Here is a 20,579-nt window from a genome sequence, read left to right as displayed (position 1 = left end):
CAATGGCCCAGCAGTAGCTTCTGCAGCAGCAGCAGCAGCAGTAGTAGCGGTAGTAGTACTAGGATTCAGTAGCAGTAGCATTCTCCAGGTACTTTGCTCGCTCTGCAAACCCGGGCCTCCCCGGGGAGCGAGAGCTGCCTTACGCGGCAGCTTGGGTGTCCTCAAAGTGCCTTCTTTCCTGACCTTCTCATTTCACCTTCACCACTGCCTGGTGAAGCAGGCGCCAGCTCTTGTACCCATTTTAGAGATAAGGAAATGGGTTATGACGCCTGTCAATGAAAGGGAAATGACGAACCACTCCAGCGTCTTTGCCAAGAAACCCCCGCATAAGATCAAGAAGAGTCGGACCTACTGAAAAGACTCAGCAAAATACAAAAGTGCCGGGTGCGCATGATCCCTCCCGGTCTACTCAGGCTCCCCGATTGGAAATTTACCGTCCGTCCTATTCTAGGAAGAATTCTTATTGGAAGCTGGGAAATTGACAATAATGGAATAGATTGGCCGAAATGTGAGCAAATCCCTAGATTCACAGGCCCGATTATGAGAGCTCTGATAAAACCCCTCCTCCATAATCCCTGTCCCAGCTCTGGCCAAAGGAGGAAACAGGGTAGAGTCTACGTGTAGACTGTCAGGACTGCAAGTCAGGAAGACTTGAGTTCAAGTGCAGCCTCGGGCACTTACTAGCTGTGTGACCCTGTTAGTTATTATCGTTTTGAGACTGGGTCTCCCTATCTTGGGCAGGCTGGAAGAAAGTGTCCACTCACACCCAGATTCCACTGTTGATCGGCACAGAAACTTTGACCTGCCAGGTTTCCAATAACACCCCATTGTCATCAACTCAGCCGTAGTTTGTCACTGGGGGGCTCAATCCACCAGCCCCGGCTTCCCCAGGAAAACAGGGATTTCAGACAGGCAGCACCACACCCTGCTTCCTGACACTTTCCACAGTCAGGTCAGAAAGTCTCCTAAGCCTTCATTGTTCTTTCCTTGTTCCAAGAGGAGAACAAACAGGTTGCCTGGTGACTGTGGCTTTCTCCTGCTAGATCCCCAGGAGGCCCTTCCCTCTGTAACAGTCCCTTTCTCAGCCTTCCCCGCCTCCCCGTTTCTATGTCCCATTCCTGTGGGACAGATAATTTATTTTTTTCCATTCAAATGAGAAAGGGAGAGGGAAGGGGCATATATCCAGGCACACATTACAATAATTTTACATAAAATTAAAAATTATTATGATAATTTTCAGCATCTTTACTTTTAAAAAATACTTAACCCACATAAGTACTAAGATTTTTTTAAGCTGGTATATCTGCAGAAGCAAAGCATTGTAAAGAAAAATAGATATGTTTTGTGAAATTTTGAAACTCCCAAATACTAAGATTGACATTACATGTGGTAAACACTGCATTCTTGCTGTCATATGTCCACTGTGGATTGTTGGCTTTTTTTCCCTATGAAGTGTACAAATATACCTTACTAGTGTTTTCCTGAAATGTCTGTAAATTAAAGTTTTTTGTAATTCACATAATTTGGTCATTGACTTATATTTCAATTGTAGAGATTTAGCCTTTGGTTTTTCAATTAACAGTGAATGGTATCTAGCACTTTGACTTAAATGTTCCTTTTCCTGGCCAGTAAAAGATCTATAAACAATTACCAAAAAATTGTACCATTTATATAGTGCTTATTAAGATTTGCAAAGCACTTTTCTCACAACCCTGTGAGGTAGATAGTGCAAGTATTAAATCCATTTAACAGATGAGGAAACCGAGATGTCTTAAAAATCAATGTCCAAAATTAGTCTTATTACCCTTCCTCTTAAACCTTTTCCTGCCCCCTCCAAAAATCCCTATAATAATATTGTCAACTTGTGTACTCCAAGTCCCCAAGGCTCAAAACCTACATGTCACTCAACTTCTCACTCTCACCCCCCATTTCCAATCCATTGCCAAGATCTGGGAATTTCTCCTTTGCATTATCTCTTGAATACATCCCCTTCTCTCTGATACTGCTACCACTCTAGTGCTGCCCCTTATTACCTTACCCCTGGGATGCTGCACTAGCTTGCTGATGGATCTGCCTGTACCATGTCTCTTACTACTCACACACACTCACACACACACACACACACACCCCTTCCATCCAGGGACATTGGCTTCCTGGCTGTTCCACCAAGATTCTCCATCTCTCCCCTTCCAGAATTATCTCTGGCCTTCCACCACATCTGCAATGCTCTCCCTCCCCACCTCTGCCTCCTAGCTTTTCAGGTTTCTTTCATCAAGTCCCAGATAAAATCCCACTTTCTCCAGGAAGCCTTTCCCAGCCCCTCTTAATCCTAGTGCCTTGCCTCTCCTAACTGGTTACTCTTTATGCGGCATCTGCCTGTCTGTACATGTCTGTCTGCTCGTTGTCTCCCCCATTAAACTGAAAGCTCCCTGGAGGGAAGTACTATCTTTTCCCTTCCTTTATATTTCCAGCGCTCAGTACAGTGCCTGGCCCTTGGTGGCACTTGATACATATGTATCCTTGGCCTGCCTGTCTGGCACGAGAAGTTAACTTGCCAGTGATCACAGCTAGTGTGCACCTAGATGTGAGTTAAACCCAAATTTCTTGAGCCCAAGACCAGCAGTGATTTTTTACTGTGCCAGACTGACTCAGGACTGTCTTCTGTGCCCACCAAAATGTGATTCTCTTTTTGTAATGTAGCAAAGTCCCAAATGATCCATTTTCATTTTGTAAGTTTGAGCTTTTACTTAAGAAGCTTGTTTGTTTGTTTTTAAATTGGCGAAGGATTGCATAAAATGGTAGCACTTACAGTTATCTAAGAAGAGCTCATTAGGGCTGTTAGTGACCTGATGAAGTTCATAGGGTCCTAGCCTGCAAGCTGCAGAGAATCTTCCCTTTTCAGCACGTGTTCTGACATAATGATCCCAACTTCCCCTGGCCCTGATGAGCTCAGGTGGCCACTGTGTGGCTACTCTGTCCCCTGGGGCCTCTAGGGGGTAGCCCTGTGGGGTTATGGATATCCTCCTAATGCCATGGCTCATAAGCCCCCTTCCTACTGTAATTTTCCATTAATTGTCAATTTAGTAGGCTAGCCTTACATAAACTTTAAGAAAAATATTATATAGCAACTGATGTTGTGGTCTGAGAGGTGGAGAGCTCTCAAAGACTGGCGTACAGGATGGTGTCATCTGGAATGAATTCACAGACTCATGCATTCTTTGAGTCAAGTTGGCAAAGGTTTACTGTTATGTTTTTCAGCGGGCGAGGATTCATAAGGAAACTGCAAGAGACTGAGGATGGTGCTGGGGTTTATATGGAAAAGGACATGGGAAAGGAATGCCAGGGATACTGATTAGGTAATCTAAAGGCCCAGGTGTCTTTGGGAACTGTGGATGCCAAAGTGTAGGGAGTATACCAGACATTGAGGAAGTTGTCAGAGGCATGGACCTTGGGGATCTGTTGGGAGGAAGAGTCCTTGGGTCAGCCAGGGACAAAAATCCTTGGGCCAGGCACCCCCTCTCTCTCACCTGAGTAGAGAATGCATTCTGGAACAAGAGAAATTTTTCTTTTGTTTTTAACTTTTTTTTTTAGGCAATTGGGGCTAAGTGACTTGCCCAGGGTCACACAGCTAGTAAGTGTCAAGCTTTTGATCTGAGGTCAGATTTGAACTCAGGTCCTCCTGACTATAGGGTCGGTGCTCTATCTGCTATGCCACCTAGCTACCTTGAAAATTTTCTTGCAGGACAGGAGCCTACTAAGAAATTGGGAGGCTTTCAGAGACATGATCTTAGGGCTGGGGCCTGAGCAGCCCATTACTCTCTTACCCAGCTTTGTGTAACTGCACCAGGGAGAGAGATAAGTGAGTCTTTGCTAGGCACAGTGTCCTTGGGCTGGAGGGAAACGGCTAAGGTTAGTGTTTCTGAGGCTAAGGAGAAACATGGTCTTGGAATTGGGGTCCCAGTACAAGCACCCAAGCCCCCTCTCCCTACTATGTGCCAGGCACTTTACAAATATTATCTCCTTTGATTCTCACAGTAGACATGTAGTTAGTTAGCTGCTATTATTATCCCTATTTTACAGTTGAAGGCAAACAGAGATTAAGCGACTTGCCTAGAGTTACACAGCTAGTAAGTGTCTGAGGACAGATTTGAACTCATGTCTTCCTGACTCCAAGTGCCTATACTATTAGACATAGTTCATGTGTTTTTTGCTGAACTGCTTTCCTCTTAAAATCTTTGTTATAAGGCATGGCTCTAATAAATAAAAATGCATTATGATACATCTATCTATAATCTATGATAATATTATATAAATAATTTTTACAGGTCCTTTCTCTGTATCCCTTTAATTTATGCATAGATTATATAATTAGATACACATCTAATTGTATAAATATACTATATATAAATATAATTCTATAAATATATGTGCAAATGAGAGTGATATAAAAACAAAATCAACATAAAACATTTAATTTTTGTTTAAAGATAATAAAGTTGTGGGGATAAATGATACCATTTTCCTAACAGACAAGGGTATTTGTTCAAATATATACTTGCATTATCCTAACATCAACTATTGCCTCTGTATATGTAATTTTACATTCGGCTAATAGGTACCTTTTTATTTTGCTAAGCAGTTGCAGGAAAGAATCATTCTCTTCCCTCTTTTCAGACTCAGCAAGAAAAAAACTACAAATCACTGTACTTGCCTAATGTAACTAATTATTAAAGACCTTTTCCCTGCTTTTTGTAAAACTAATCTCAACCCGAAGCACATGCGTCCCCACGCCCAACAATCCTATCTCCAAACTGAAATGTTTCTATGGGGTGCATCTTTTCAGCAGCCATGCTCCCGGCCATTTGAGACCCACGGCCAAATTCGTCCCAGTAACTGACTTTAGAAACGTAAGTTTGGTGCGTGGATGGTTTTTCATTCCTCAATTGCACCTGCTGACTTACCCCTAGAAGGGCTCTGTTTAGAGAACATTTACACTAAGGGGGAGGGTAGGAGTAAGCTGGGTAAAGCCCCAAACATAATACCCTAAAACCCCAACTCAACAAGGTCACACAGGCAGTAGCAGAACCAGAATTTCTATGCAGGGTCCCTTCCCCGTTGTACTCTCCCACTGTCATGTACAGTGCTGACCTAAGGTGGATGTGGGTGAGTGTTTAGGAGTCGCAGGAAAGTGCCACTTTACTTTTAAAACGGTTGTATGCCTTTAGGCTAGGCTTTATAGCCTTTTGGAATACAAAGCCTGAAAAGGGAAATTATAGACCTAGAAAGGACTCCCAAATACTGCAAATGAAGAAAGTGAGACCCAGGAAAGTAAATCCACTTACCTGAGATTAACCCGGTAGCATAATAGGGTGCTGTGCCTAGATCCCCTTCCACTCTTCTCACTGTAGCAAGATGCCAGACTTTTTCAGGAAGCTAATGCTGCACGGAGCACTGGGCTTGGAGTCAGGAAGACCTGAGTTCAAATACAGCCTCAAATACTTACTAGCTGTGGGACCCTGGGCAAGTCACATCTCTGTTTGCCTCAGTTTCCTCATTTGTAAAATGGGAGTTATAACAGCACCTACCTTAGTTTCCTCAACTGTAAAGTGAGGATAATAACAGCACCTACCAAATGAGATGTAGGTGCTATATAAATGCTTACTCCCCTAACCCTTTCTCTGCTTTCCTCAAATGCAAGTGAGACTTGGCTATCTTCTTTAAAGCAGGTTTTGTTGGGAGGATGTTGCATTAATGGTTAGTGGGCAGGGCAGACCAGCTGATTAATTCACAATTGCCCATGAGGCTGATTCTTAAGCAAAGACAAATTGATTACTCAGATCCTCATTTGTGGCTACAATCAGGTGAAAGCCTAAACTTTGGTGCCAGCATTTAGAGATGGGCTCGAATGCTCATAAGGACCCCAGATTTGGAGTTGCATGGGATGAGATCACCGTGCCAGACACCTTGCCCGAACAGGTCCAGAAAAGCCAAATGACATGTTCAGTGTCACCCATTAAGTGGCAAAGCTTGGACTGAAATCTAGAATGTGGGGTCCGATAGCCAGTACTTTCTGACTACCACTAATTACCTTTTTTTTAAGTGAAATCATAGATTTGGAAGGAAGCTCTATCTACCCGAAGTGTGGGTGCCCTCTGGCATCGTCCCTCATAAGGGGTCATTCAACTTCGGCTTGACACCCACAGTGATGCAGAACTCATCATAAGCGAGCCCCATTGCATTTTAACCTAGCTGTGCTTGTCAGGGAGTTCTTCCTCAAACTGAGCCAAAGATAGCAAACTTTGAAGTGCTATGTAAATGCTAATTACTACTCATTATTATTGTAAGTATTATTGCTATTCCTTATAATGTTCACCCTTTGGCCCTAGTTCTGCCTTTGGAGTTAAGAATTGCAAATTTAATCCTCCCACGTAATCTCTTTTGCTGTTTTTCATTATCAAGTCCTCCATCTCCCTTTTCCCTAGCCTACCTCTCCTCCTCCCCCAAAACTGCAACTTCAAATTTCCTCTTCTAGTACTCTGATGGCATAATTATGAGACTCCAAACCACTCTGGTTGCCCTCCCCAGATGCATTCCTGGCTATTCCTGTACCTCTCTGGCTGCCCAGTTATACTATGTAAACTCTTAGGCAAGGCTGAGCAAATACATGGCCCCATGGGAGATTAGGTCTTTGCTCTTGAGCTGTCAAGCGAAAGAAAACCCTATAAAAATAATCCAGCACTTTGCAGTGTCTAGAAAATTGTAGGAGCTTAATAAATGCTTGTTGACTTCACGTAATCAAATATAGATTGTATGTGTGTTGTAAAATTATAAAAAGGAAGCCATCATTTTTTATCTGGTATAGTGAGAGAAGGCTTAAAGGGGGAAGGACTTTAATCAGAACTGAGGTAGCATGGATGTGTCATTTCAGTCAGGAAAACAGCATGCAAAAATGAGAGTACAGAATGTTGGCCGCGGGGGTGGGGGGGTAGGGGGAGGGCTGATTGACAGTGTTGACTTTTCTCCTTTTGGTAGAAGAGTGGGCATCTGTGGGAGTACAAGGTTGGATGCACCTTCAGGCAAGGTTGATTCCTTGATTTTGCTCAGGGGGAGGCATATTGGGAAATGATTGGTGTGCAAAACAAAAGCCCTCAGAGAAGCTTTAAAGTGTTTTACTGAAGCCTTTCGTCTTTATATTATAGCCACTGAACACACAGACACACACACTCACACCTGCATGTTCCTCCATATCAAACCCTCTCTTGTGACTAAGAAATGCAATTCAGCAAAAACATCCAATAGAGTGACATCTTGTGAGAAATAAAAGAATTAAGTTTCCACAAAAGTAGATAAGAAATCAGCACACACAGGCTAACTTCTCCTGGGGGGGAAGTGATAACACAATTCCAGGCACATAATGTACGTTAAGGGTGGGGCTTATAAGGAAGATTGTAACCCAGAAGGATTGGGACCAATCCTGATCCAGAAGGGAGGAGTTAGGCAATTACTAACTATAAAGCTTACTTTTGCTTCTGTGCTCAGCACACTCTCCACTTCAAAGGAGCTGCGCCCGCTTCTCCGGAAAATCGGAGGGACTCCCTTCAACCTCTTTAATAAAAAGTCTTTGGGACAGCCAGTCTTCGGAACTGAGTTTGGGGTCTTCTTTATAACAATCTGACAATGTGAAAATCTGACAATATTTTATTCTAGTAATTCTCCGCCTCTCAGGCATAAGGGGAAAACTACATCCCAGCAGGACTGTTTTTCGCTGTCTATGTGTCCTCGACACTCAGAACATAGTTGACTGATTCTGTGACCTTCACTCTATTTTCAGTCAGTCTGACTTCCTTTAAGTGATCTTATCGTCCACATTTTTGCGGTCATTGTATGTATTGTGTATATTCTCTTGGTTCTGCTTATTTTACTCTGCAGAAATTAAAATAAATCTTCCCACATTTCTCTGAGTTCCTCGTATTAGTAATTTTTATTACATAAAATTCCATCGCATTAATAAAATTTTAAATCAATTAATCGATAGACATTTAGTAAGCGCCTCTAGGCACCATGCTAGGCATCGTGATACAAAAAGTTGTGACAGACTGTCCCTGCCCTCAAGAAGCTCCCAATCTAATGGGAGAGACAGCAAGCAGGCAAGCCTGTACAAAAAAAGTCATATGTAGGACAAATAGGAAATCATTAACAGAGTGAAGGCACTAGAATTAAGAAGGATTGGGGAAGGCTTCCTGAAGAAGATGGAATTATACAGGAAAGCCAAGAGCCAGAAATGAGGGGACGGAGCATTCCAGGCAGAGAAAATGCTGGGAGCCGAGAGAGGGAGCATCTCGTTGGTGGAACACAAGAGCGGTAGAGGAGGGAGCTAGGTTATAAAGGGCTCTGGCTGCAAACAGGGAGTTTTGTATTTGGTGTCTCTGCTTCCCCTGCTGTGGCTACTGAGCTCCTTGGCTGACTTCTAGCCTTCACTAAATTCTTAACTTCTACACAGGAAGCTTTCTTCAACTCCTCTTAATTGCCTTCCTTCTATTAATTATTTCCTATTTATCCTGATTATAGCTTGCTTTGTATTATGTTTATTTGCGAGTTGTTGTCTCTCACATTCAGTTGTAAGGTTGTTGAGGGCAGGGATTGTCTTTTACCTCTTCTGCGTTTCCAGCACTCAGCATAGAGCTTCACACATAATAGGTGCTTACTAAATGTTTATTGATTGGTTGGACGGGAGACCTTAGAGTTCATTGAGTAGGGGAGTCATAGGGTCTGACCTGCACTTTAGGAACAGTTGTTGTTTTTTTTAATTAGTTTTGAAAGATTCTTTGCTTAGGTCATTTCAATTTGAGCATTTCGTTGTTAATCTCTGAGAATGTGAAAATGAAAACTTGGCAATAATGCAGAAGGGACAGAATTAGCAGAGGTTAGAGAGATGTTCAGGAGAAGACCAAAGAAGGCAGGAAGAGAAATGATAGAACAGGTTTAAAAGACAAAGACTTTATTGAGTTAATTATGTGATCCTTCTCCCAATGAAAAAATTACTTTGAAAGTTCTAAATTTATAATAGAATTATTTAATAGAAGTTGTAGAATTTATAATTTTATATAAGTAAAATATAAACATTTATAATATGAATTTTATTTAAAGTACAGTAATTTATAATACTGATATATATATGTAGATATAGATATCTATATCTACATATATATATAGATATAGATATCTATATCTATATCTATATATATAAAGTCATCCTTTTGATTCTTTGCATTCATAACGAACAAATACCAAGGAAGATGTATGTCTATTGACTATACAAGAAGATTTTTTTTCCTTTTCTTGGAAATTTAATAAAGTTTAGTAAAACTGCATTTCATCTATTTAATAATGATAACTGATATTTGTATAAAACTTTAAAGTTTACAAACTGCTTAGCATCCATTATCTCATTCAGTCCTTACAACCTCAGGAGACAAAACACACACACACACACACACACACACACACACACACACACACACACAAATCCTGTGTTGAAGAGGGCAGTTGTTATTGGGTTGGGGGTGGGGAAAGGAAGTTCTAGTCTTCATCATTATTCAGCTTAAAGTAATTAAAATCAGTAGCATTTTACCTTGTTCCATTTTTTTCCTAGTAAGAATAAATGATGAAGCATCTCATATCTCCAGATAATATTTTTCATATTGGTCCCTGACACATTTTGATCCCATGTAAATTATAATCCAATGCCTATTTGGGAGCCTTTTTCAGATGAACCAGCTATCAGTTTAGGACCATTTAAATATCCACAATAAAAAAAAATCACCACAACTACTAGTTCTATTAAATCTTTTTAGTTGAGAGACTATAATAATGATGTTTCATAAACAGATAATATTTTACAAAGGTTTTCCTCACAACAACCTCGTATATAGCAATGTAATTATTATTATCCCATTTATTATTTTTTTATTATACCCATATTAAAAATTTTGCAAATTAGTTCAGGGTAGTTAAATGATTTGCCAAAGAAACATAGCTAATCAGTGGTGGAGCTGGGGAGCCTATGCTAGGGCATGACAATTTGCTCAACGCATCATCAGCTACATGTTTAAAGTGAAGGGAACTTTCAAGTTTTTCATTGACATATCTTTTTCTTTTATGTTTCTATTAACTGTTCTTGTGACAGCAAAAATAAAACTCTACAAGATGCAAAATGTTTTCAGAAAGCAAACTAAGTTTATTTGAACTTTTAAGTTGAAAGCACAGAAAAAGAAAGTTCTTCGGAAATCATTAATATGCTTTGGACATAGTAAGTCTGTGTTCATTTTGTTTTATTTTACTAAAAGACTAAAAGTAACTCAGAGTCCTCCATAATTTAAAGCTCACTCAGTCCTATTGTTTCTTGGCGGTAAGAGTCACACTAGCGCAGCTGTGAGCAATTTCCAAAGGCATCTTTGCAATCCAGTCTCCTTGATTTTCCAGTGTCTTTTCATGCATTCAGAGGTCTCTCTGTGACTCCTCATCACAGGCCTTTCTTGAAGAAGTTTTCTTTTTCATAGACTTCCTGTCTTTTCCTTTCTTTTCTGCATAGTTCTTTCTCTGAAGTTATATTTTTGCAGCAACCTTATCATTAATCTACTGTGTACCAAGCAATTAAGTAAGACCCTTCTGAAATGCAGACTCTTTTTTTTAATTAAAAAAAAAAAACGTGTTCAGCAAAATGTCCTTGTCACATGCCTTAGAGGACTCTGAAACCAAGTTTGTCGAGGACATTCAAGGTTCTTTGCACAAACAAATCTTTCATCATTTTCACTTGTAATATGAACCCTGTAGAAATTCTTTATTTAACTTCCTTTGAAGGGAATAAGAGGCAAGGCTGTGATTCGGTTTTATAGAAATGCCGCCCATTCTTATCTATGGGTAGAAGCTTCTTTGCTGCTGGATCTAACAAGATGGACAAAGGCTGCCAGAAAATTCTGTCATGGGTTAATGGGGCAGTTTTAAAACCAGAACCAATTCTTAAGCACAGAACAATATAAAGGCAATGATTTACTGAATCTTCGCTTCCAATGGCAAAAAAAGGATTTATTTGCTTTAGTTTCAAGATAAACCCCAGGTTTAATTTTGAGTTTGGGTTGTATTTTTCTCTTTAAATCTTTTCTACTTTGATAACACTTTTCAATATTATTTCTCTTTCATAGAAAGCATCTGAAATGTACGTCCTGGTGGTTCATTCTTCCAGTACAGATTCCATTTACAATACATATTCTGATGAAATTATCCTAACTTGCCCTGATGAGGTCAGGTGCCCAGAGAGTGGGTACTATGTAAGGGTAGCCCTGAGGGATTGTGGGTATCTTCCAAATGCTATAGCTCATAAGACCCCACCCCCCACAAAAAAAGTGCTCCCTGTTCTAATTGTCAGTCAATAAGCCATTTAGTCAGCCAGCTTTACCTGGTTTTTAGGGGAAGAAAAATTTATATGGTGCCTACTATGTAAATCGTCAGTTTCTGATGTTGAGCCATTTGATGGAGCCAAGGACTTTGGTGGCAAGAATGTCCCTTTCTGAGTCTTCAGTAGCTCTGATTATAGAACCTGCAGCAGAAGTCACCAGGCTGCAGCTTCCCAGGGTGATGGCTGTAGGCACTATGCTGGAAGCAATGCTGTTTCCCAAGGCTCTTGGGTTCAAGGTCCTAAGCTGTCTCCACTGGGGTCTCAAGGGCGATGGTGGTCAAGATGGTGGTGGTGGGTTGACTTGCCTGGCCTATGCTGCCTCCTGTGGCAGTTGGTTGGTAGTTGGCAGGGGTGGCTGGCCCCACTTTCAAAGATTTGCTTTCCCTGATAATGGCTGTGGGGGCAAAGATAGAAGCAGGATCAGGATCTGTGGGGTACAACCACTCAAAACATCCTGTGTTTACCTGTCTTTGGGTAGCAGTTGGTTAAGAAGTTGTTAGTAATGGTGGTGAGGATGGTGGGTCCTTTCTCCATAATGATTTATCCCATCAATGATGGCTAGAGAGGCTGGGCTCAAAGTAGATCTGATAATGTGGGAGAACACTGATATTCCCAAAGCCCTTGTGTTCATGGTCTTAAGTTGTCTCAATCACAGTCTAAGGGGAGGTGGTGATGATGGTGGTTTGTTTTGCCTGATCCATGCTGCCTCCTGACTCTCCCTCAAGATGTCTTGTCAGCTAGACAACACGAGGATGCCAGTAGGAAATCCCAAATCTTTGGGACCCTTTGAAACCATGAAAGGTCATTCTTTGACTAGGGTGAAATGCAGAGGAGATCAAGACCCAGATGAAAATGTTCCCTCTTCCTCAAAGTGACTTGTTCTCAAGGGATTTAGCCAGAATGCTTTCTTCCCATTCTCCATGCGCTGGAATCCAAATCTCTTGATGATCTGAACCGTGTTCAGAAGAATTAGTCTTTTTCATAGAGAGTCCACAGAGCATAACTAAGTTACTTTAGCCAATCTGAACACTCTTCCCATCAATGTCATTCCAATTCATTCAAGAACATGTCATATTTAATCTAAAGTGTTTGACGGATTGGTTGGTTGGGATTTGTTATCACCTCATTAAGGTATTAAGGCACGTTATTACTTTGAGTGAGATAGGGTGACTTGATTGAATCAATCTCACCCTTATATCTTTTATAGGCCACTTAACCCAAGTATCATTTAATTTTAAGAGAGTCAGTGTGTGCCCACAGTGGATAAAGAGCTAGCTTCATAGACCTGGGTTTAAGTCCCGATTCTGATACATCCTGGCTGTGGGACCCAGACAAGTCACTTAACCACTCACTCAGTACTTCTGGTAACTCCCTAAGACTATAAGTTATACAGTAGGTGCTGAGCTGCACTGGTTAAGGAAATTACCCACTGGAAGCTCCCAAAACCAATTGAAGGTCCAGTCCTTATCCTATCATTCAACCATCACCCGTGTGTGAAACAGATAACTAAATCAGGTAACAGATGAATTTGCAATTTTTGTTGTTCAGTAGTGTCCAGCTCTTCTTGATTTCATTTGGGGTTTTCTTGGCTGGAGTGGTTTGTCATTTCCATTTCATTTACAATACAGGGTTGTTATTATAATGCAATGTCATACTGAGAATCAAACTTTGCTATGACATGTGTTATATTCAATTAGCAAGATAGTCAGCTCTTCACCTTGACTTTAAAAAAAGTGAGCTCTATTATTTTTAGAGAAAAATGAATAAAATAAATAAGCTCAATTCAATTCCTGCTAGAGGTGGTGAACTACAGGCACACAATGTCACATACGTTGTCAGGCCAATGTGTCAATTGATTTTGCTTAACTTTCGTTTGTTTGCTCCCATATTAGAAAGTTCCTTGAGAGGAAGGATTTATTCCATTCTTTGTATTTCTATTCTAAGTGACTAGGTGATGGATTTTGTCTTCCTTCCAAGGAAGGACCAGGTAGCAAAGCGAAGAAGACACCTTCCAAAAGGGGAAACAATCGTAGACAACAGTTTCTCTGCAACTGAGTTTATGTGATTAGCTCCAGTCACAGGGGACTGAGTCAAATTAATCTATTATTAATCTATTAATCTAGAAATTAATCTATGGATTCTGCTATTTCTCCTCGTCGACACGTCTTAGTTTCCCTGGCCTTTCTTTGTAGCTCAAATCCCACCTTCTGAAAGAGGCCTTTCTCGGCTCCCCCTTACTAGATCCTTCATCTTTGTAATCACCTGAAAAATCAGCATGTACGTGTTGTCTCCCAACTAGAAGGTGAATGCCTTAAGGATGGGAGCCATGTTTTTTTGTTTTTTGTTTTTGTCCCTTCTACAGGGTCTGGCACAGAGTCAATGCTTGATAAATACTTGTGGACCTACTGCTGGCCTAGATTATAGATAAGAGAATTTTAATAGTATTTGTTGACTGATTGGATTATTTTTCTTTGGTATAAGGAAAAAGTAGGGTAGCTATTAGGTACTGATAATAATACAATAAAACATTAAGAATAAAACAATTATTCCTTTGTTTCTTGATGTTTGGGGCTTTTTTTCCTTCAGCTCTTAAAAATGACAAATTCCATCTAAAACATGAAAATTAAATTTAAGCTTTTGTTATTTACATTCTGTAGGCTCAATTGTATTTAAATTTGTTTGCCAGCTTGTTTCTATATAATATAAATGGGTTTTAATCAAATTGGATGTCAGTCACAATATTAAGATGTGTAGTAACAGTTGTGGAACACTTTATAAACCACAAAGGGCCATTCAAGAGCAAGCCATCATTAATTACACTGGTGACAATTTTAAATGAATGACGTCTCTACAATTCAGCTGTTCAAGTCATCTCTTTAATTGCCTTTTGGATTGTTTCGATATTTGTGTGTCTTCAAATGTTAATTTTTCATTTTACTTCAAACCAGTTTTTAATGTCAAAAAATATTTTATGAAGACCTTAAAGGAGAAATGGATTCATTTTAACTCTAGGTGGCAGTTAAACACAGCTAACAACCTTATCTGTTTAAAATAAAGAAACACAAAAATAGTAAAACACATTCTGTTCTGCCGTCTAGTTAATTATGCTCTCAAAATGATGTCTCAGATTGATATTACTAAACAAACATGTATAAAATGTAATTACACACAAGTGAAATAAACAGTGAAGCCCTGTAATTGCAAGATTTTTTTTTCCAGCTAGTAATATGGAGTACACCTGTGCATGGTTTATGTCTCCCGTATTTTATTTTGTCATTTTTACTAACATTGAGTTCACTGTAGTTTCATTTTATGTACAATTATTTACCAATATCGATTCAAACCATATGTTACTTTTTAAACTATTTCATGCTTCATATTTTAAATTTTAAGCAGAAAGACAAAATCTATTTAATAAGAGAGTGTATGCCATAAAAACTCACTCCAAAAAGCTGTTATTTATCTCTATATCTGTGTATTTGTGTATATATGTATATATACATGCACATCACATATATGCATATATGTATGTATTTGTGTACTGTAGATTTGAGAGTGGATTCTTTTCATCTTACCTTGCAGTTTTAAAGACCTGAAGATCTCTTTTAATTTTTTCATTTGTAATGCCAGTTTTTGATTTGTGGCAGTACCACAAAATTATTTTTCTAATAAGATATTTCTTATAAACACTTCACTTGTTTGTACTTTCTTTTCTCAGCAACTTAAATAGAATGTCTAGAGTTGTACAGTCTTCCAGGGGACTGGCACTTTATTCTAATTGTGGACACTTCCCATTTAGATTCCCCTTCATTCATGTCAGAAATAAGCATCAAGAGGGGCTAGATTTTAGATATCTTCAGATAGACTAGAGAAGAGAATGACTTTGCTCTTTTGTTTTAAGTTATTTAAATTTAGTTTATAGGTGAAATGTTTGTGTTCCCACTTTCATATTTTATAGAGTGCTCATTTCAATATATATTGGCTGCTATGTGTTAGTATTTTAAACAGCCTGAGAACTCTAAACACATTTAGTATTGGTAGAATGATGTGTAGGAAAAAACATAGTTTAGAATGATTTTGATTTTTAAAAATTTGTAGATTTTTTTTTATTGGTGGCTCATGTATAATTTGCTAGTAATCAGGACCCTAGTTTTGCTTGAGTTTTTGATATTAAATTTTTGAGTAACCTTGAGATGATTGTTCCATCTTTTGGAAAAAGAATCATTCATATCTTTCATTTTTTTCCAGGCAATTGGGGTTAAGTGACTTGTCCAGGGTCACACAACTAGTAAGTGTCAAGTGTTTGGTCTGAGGCTGTATTTGAACTCAGGTCCTCCCTGACTTCAGGGCCAGCGCTCTATCTACTGTGCCACCTAGCTGCCCCATATACCTTTTATTTAAAAAAAAAAAGCTTTTGGAGCTTGCTATGGTGGTCCATACTGTAATCCATGCTAGTGGGGAGGCTGGGACTAGTGGAGTATTTGTGCCTGGGAGTTTTGAGCTAGACAGGACTAAAGTCCTGTCGTCAGTAGCCACTGAATTCCCCCCAGTATGATAAGGCCAAGGGGAACTGGGGGGCATCAGACTGGTTAAAGAGGGGCAAACTGACCCAGGTTGGGAAGAGGGTAAGTGAAGGCTTCTCTGTGGATCAGTAGTGGGAGCAGGCTGGTGGGCAGCTGTTGTACTTGCAGCCTGGGTGAGAGAGAGAGGCCCATGCTCCAAAGAGAAAAGAAGGAGCTATTTGAATTTTTGAAAAGAGCCATCTGTAAACTGCATTTCAGGTTGGGGCGGGGAGAAATGAGGAGGAATAGTGCCCTCAAAATTAACAGAAAAAAAATGTAAAACCTTCTACTTTATGTCAGCCTAATAGCATTAAAACCTTGCCATATAGCATTGCCTGCCATAAGCATAAAATAAAAAAAAATTAAGCATAAAATAAAATGACATGCGCATAAAATAAAAAAAATGCATACTTAAGTCTGGCTTGTGCCCAAAGAAGCCATGGGAGGCTAGTGCTTTCTACCCGAGCAATTATAATATCTTGATTTTTATACAGAGCAGCTCTTATGAGAGGATGCTCAGCTTTTTGGCGTAACTGCTAGGTGGATGTTAGGACAGAGAATTATGATTACAATAAAAAGAAAAAAATGATAAAATTAAAAGGTTACTTTATTCACAAAGAACTTTTGCTATTCTTTTATGGAGCAGATCACTGGGCAGGACATACACCTGTGCAGAAGGAAACGATCCAAGCCTCCTAGAGTTTGTGATCTGGAAGACAGAAAAGGATACACTCAGAGTAGAAGTCATATCAATCAGGCACGTAAAAATAACCCCAAATGTAGTATATCTTTTTGGGGAGAATTTTAGTACTTGGATGAATTTAACAGATGTACTGGTAATCAAATGTTTAACAGGTAATTATAGAATGTATTTAGAGTAATTAGTTTTGATTTAATCACTTTTCAGCATGTTAGTTGTGAATTACAAATTTATTTCAGACAGCTCCCGTGGCCTGCTTCCCCTAAGCTGAATGCTCTAAACAAATGGCTGGAAATTCTCCGTTGTCTTTGCATATTCCGAAACCTATGGGGGTGGCTGTGGTTTCCATCTGTCTAGTAAATGTGACTTTGTTGAGCTTTCCACTCCATCTATAAGTGCCCGTATAAATTCAGGAGGCCTTCATCTTTTTTTTTGGTTTAGGAGTATGGTATTGGCACATGCTTCCAATGGTTGTCATGATAGATGAAACTTTTGGCAGTTTTTAACCCTGATATGTGTGTGTGTGTGTGTGTGTGTGTGTGTGTGTGAGATATATGTATATGTATGTGTATATGTATATTTATGTGTATATATGTATATATATTTGATTTATATAGATGGCCTCCTTAAAACAATCCTTACTTTGTTCTCAGGTCAATTCAATTTAGTGAACATTTATTGAGTGCTATGTGGCAGGGCACTAATTTAAAACAATATTACAGTAGTAGCGATATATACATATATTACATACATATGTATTGTTGCTCAGTCATTTCAGTTGTGTCTGTTTGTGACCCCATTGGAGTTTTTTTGGCAAAGATACTTGAGTGGTTTGCCATTTCCTCCTCCAGCCTATTTTATAGATGAGGAAACTGAGGCAAAACAGGGTAAAGTGACTTGCCCAGGGTCACAGAGCTACTAAGTGTCTGAGGCAATATTTGCCATTATTCATACACACACACACACACACACACATACACACTAATATGTATATGGATATATAAACAATTCACAAGTTTTTAACTGTCCTAAAACAAATGTTTCTTATTTAGTTGAATAAACTTAAACCAATCAAACAGATATTATGATTAAAATATAGATATAAATTAGGAGAAGAGAGTTTCACCCTTTTCCCTCACTTTTGATTTCACCCTCCCCCACCTGGGGAAAAGGAAGGAGGGGGGAGGGGCAGCAGCTACAGCATCCCCCCCCCCACCTTGGGCTCTAGGGCAACCTTTGCCTGGAAGCATCACCCAGGTTCAGCACATTCTGCTCAAGGTAAAGAAGCTGGCTTCTGAACTTGGGTAAGCACGTTCTTTCAAATTTGTAGTTTTAACTATTAATGATGAGATGTTGATAGTCCGTGTAAAGTAATTCCCATGTGCATTTAACAAAACTGAAGTCACCTGATTGGTAATGGGTTCGTTTCAAGTTTTGAATTGGTGAACTTCCTGTATCCGTTATGTCAAGCAACTTTTCCTAATTTGGTTACCGCTAAATAATTTAGCTATTGTTGGTTATTGTTTTAATGTGTAAGCTAGACAAAAAGCTTGTTTGGGTTATGGATGGCTTGCTGAGAATTGACAAGTGTATAGAAATCTCAAATGATTGGCTTTTTATACCAGGACAAATTTAAGTTTGAGATGCAAGTCCTGGAAAAGTTTTTCCTAAGCTGTGATTATTAAACTTGCTGTTTGAGGTAAAAGCTCATAGGACTTTATTTTGAGTTGTCAGATGGGTCACAATCCGTCGATAATCAATAATTCACCATCTGAGAGAAATACCACAAGCTACTCAGAGAAGGTGATACTGGTGGGAAGTCAGCATCGGGAAAGGCTGAGAGGACAATTTTAGTCTCAGTCTAAGATGGGATCCTCCTGGCTCAGTTTCCCCATTATGTTCCTTTGAAAGGGAATGTCGCCCACCTGGCTACTCCTGAGTCTGGCTATGAGGCAGATTTGATACAGCATGGTTGGAAAACTGAATTATCTGAATCCAAATAGAGGTAAGAATGTTTTATCCTCTCATATTTGGGCCCTAAATCTCTAGTCCCTGTTTTATACCTGGGCCCTGCAGTCTTTTCTGTCAGATTTGTGTCTTCCAGACTATAGGCCATTCACCTACAGTTGGTAGCAAACAGCAAGTACCAGCCAATGTCCCCACATTGTTGCCTGGATGCAGCCTGTACTCGGTTCCAGTCAACCTCTCTTTGGGACCCCCTTGGAGCAGGGAAAGCTCTACACCTTTGACAGCAGGAAGCAGTTTCAGAAGCTGAGACTTTTGCCCCTTACTCCAAAAGAATGTGGGTCCCATTTGTGTGAGGGGGGAATGATGGTGTTGGGATCTGGGCCCCAGAAAGGAAAAACCCTGGACTTTCCCACAAGGCCAAATCTCTGGCATTTACCTGAGGCCATAACCCCATCAACTGGCCTTTCATTGCGGCTACACCCAATCACCCCTTCATTGTCTTGCCTCTCTATGGCCCCAGGTCACTTTCCACCCTTGGTCCCATCTGGGCTCCTTGGCCACTTCTAGATCCCTCCCATAGGCTTTCTGTATATAAGGTCTATCTTGTCTCCATTAAGATGCTCAGATTCTTATAATCTAGCCACTGCTTACTCATGTTCAGACTCCTTAAGAGTCTGCCCAATATGGCAGATGTTCTAATAACCCTTATTTTTGGCTGAAAAAAATTTTTTTGATAACTCTAATAATTGATTTCCTTTGAGATTTTATTTTATTTTTATTCACTTAAAAACACTATTCTAAGATGGGATCCATGATTCATCATGCTACCAAAGGGATCTGTGACACCAAAAACGTTAAGTAGTCCTGTGGCAGATAAAGTTGATATGACATTTATTCTGCCCCTGGCCACCGGGCTCTAAGAGGTGAGCTTTCTCTCGGTCTTGCCAGGAATCCAGGCTTGCTAAGCCGTCACTTAGTGCTCAGCACTCCCCAACAGCTCTCTTTTCTGTCTTGTCTTCACCCATGAGAAGGTAAGCTCCTTGAGTTCCAGGATTTTCTTATATTTATATTCCCAGCATTTAGCACAACTCCTCTTGTGTAGTTCGCACTGGATAAATGCCCTATGTGTCTGTTGTGAAATTTAAAAATTGATGAAGGAATAACAATAATTAATTTCCCACAAAAGTTGAATGCAATGTCAAAGCCATGTCTAAACAATACCTCAAATCAAAAGAGGACCGTAAGGAATCCCTGGGCACAGGCATTCTCTCTGGCCATCCCCTGTGCCTGGCACATGCCCCCTCCCTGGCTTCCTTTGAGTGCCAACTAAAATCTCTCCTTCTACAGGACACCTTCCTCAACCCCTCTCAGGTCCAGTGCCTTCCTTCTTAATTATTCCTTATTTCTCCTCCAAGTAGCTTTCTTGGGATATGTTTGTCTGCATGTTGACCCTCCCCATTAGATTGTAAGCTCCTTGAGGGCAAGGGCTGTCTTTTGCTTCTTTTTGTATCCACAGTACCTGGCACATAGTAGGCACTTAATAAATATTTATTCATTGATTGATTGATTTGTTAGCAGGGTAATCAATGTCAGAAGAAATATTTGGAATTAGAAAAATGCTGCAGGAAAGAAGTGACCTGCGAGGTCAGGATGGGGATGGGACCTTCACCAGACTGATGTCCTGGCTATTATAAGCCTCCTTCTCATCAATCCTTTTAAATACAATCTATCATGGTATTTTAATGCAAATATTTGCTTTATTTTATGTAGAATGAACTAAGAAAAACAGGACTAATTTTACAAGTAACATGGCAGTCAACTTTTCATGCCTCTAGGTAAGTATAGGGTCTGCCTTTTCTTTTGCTGCAATAAAGCAATTGTAAGACCCATTGAA

Source organism: Phascolarctos cinereus, unplaced genomic scaffold, assembly GCF_003287225.1.
Source record: "Phascolarctos cinereus isolate Bilbo 61053 unplaced genomic scaffold, phaCin_HiC Scaffold_4;HRSCAF=312, whole genome shotgun sequence".
Classification (NCBI taxonomy): Eukaryota; Metazoa; Chordata; class Mammalia; order Diprotodontia; family Phascolarctidae; genus Phascolarctos; species Phascolarctos cinereus.
Note: the sequence above shows the minus strand (reverse complement) of the source record.